General features: G+C 45.6%; 1 long non-coding RNA gene across 1 annotated transcript; it reads left to right on the top strand.

Annotated features, from left to right (window-relative positions):
• Window positions 1-47: 47 nt before the first annotated feature.
• Window positions 48-1,162, top strand: LOC108504758. The gene is made up of 2 exons (XR_001877242.1): window positions 48-176; window positions 980-1,162. It is a non-coding gene; the product is annotated as an uncharacterized LOC108504758 (long non-coding RNA).
• The last annotated feature ends 282 nt before the right edge of the window (window positions 1,163-1,444 follow it).

Raw genomic sequence — 1,444 nt, 5'->3', positions numbered from 1 at the left:
CTGTGGAGGGAAACTGGGGATGGTGTCAGCGGCCTGCTGTGGAGCCTGGGAAAAGCATCTCTGGCACCTGTCCCTCTGTCAGCAGTGCCAGGGGTCATGGCAGTTTACTCTCTCCTTTCTCTTCTGCTTTCCAGATGAGTTTGCCACACAGGAGTACAGTGCTCCCTGCACCACAGGTAGGTGCCCATGAACAACTGAGAAGCTCCAGCATGGGCTATTGCAGGTTCTCTTGAATTAAAGTCTTTGTAGACCTTGCGTTTCCCCAGCCTGTGTATACTCAGCCTGTGTATACTGCATTTATCTTCACTGTGCCTACTGCAGTCTCTTGGCATGATTCAGTACAGAAACCAAAAGCACTGCTGCCACCCAATTTCCTGTGTAAGATCAGATAAAGCTTTTATTTTCACTCACTGAGAATAGCAATCTCAGTGTTACTGCCTTCATTTGCACAGTGGCAATCATCTTTTCCTCTGTGTTTGTGTCACATTATGCAAATAAGATTGAAGCCGCCCTTGGGATGGAACACTAACACTCAGCATTTTGTGTCTCTGTCCTTTTCTGGGCCACGTCTGCTATGCTGCAGGCACTGAAATGTACTGAGGAATTGTCTCCCAAATATCTTGGGGAAATTTTCATGTTATCCACATGTCTTTGCTGAGGACCCTTCAAACTCTGCTTGGTGTTATTTTTTGCCTTCCCTTGGGAAATCCAATCGTTGAGAGAGAATGTGTATTGGGATAGCTCATGTATCTCCAGGATAAATCTGCCTCCCCTCCCCTCTCTGTAGCATAGATATTTTGAACATGTCCAGCCACTCCCATTCTGTTATCTGTCTACAACTGGGCATTTTTAGGTGAAGCAGTTTCCCAGAGTTGAACAGGGCTTGAACTCACATAGCCACCAGAACACAGAGATGTCCAGGGCTCTGGACACTGCTCACCAGAATACTTATCTCACTCTGTCCTTTTCCGACCTCCAGTCAAGGCTGAACAGGGAAATTCCTGAAGAATGCATCTTGTCTGAGTCTTGCTGTATCAGCTCATACGTCTCTGCCCCTAGAAGATCTTCTTGTTGAGGGTGGGGTATTGAAACATTAGAGGAGGACACCTCAAAAACACAAAGGAAGTAACATTGTAAATAAATTAAGTCTTGATTCTCATCAGATGTGTCTGGCTTTGTTTTCTGTTACTGTGTCTTGTCTCTCCTCCCATCCATAGCTCTGACTGTGTAATGGCCTGAGATTTCAATCCAGAGCCATCCATGGCAAGGTGGTGTTTGGAAATATCAGAAGGCAGACAGCTTTTAGCAGTTGGGAGATTTGTGTCCATACTTGCCAGTTCTCTAGGAAGAAAGGAAATCCTACCGGATCCATTCTGCACTGGAAGTTTGAATCTAAAAGAGGATGTTTTCTGCAAGATGATCCTTGGACAAAAACCTCTGATCA

This window comes from Lepidothrix coronata, unplaced genomic scaffold, assembly GCF_001604755.1.
Source record: "Lepidothrix coronata isolate B3197 unplaced genomic scaffold, Lepidothrix_coronata-1.0 Scaffold174, whole genome shotgun sequence".
Lineage (NCBI taxonomy): Eukaryota > Metazoa > Chordata > Aves > Passeriformes > Pipridae > Lepidothrix > Lepidothrix coronata.
This window is presented reverse-complemented; position numbering and strand designations above follow the sequence as displayed.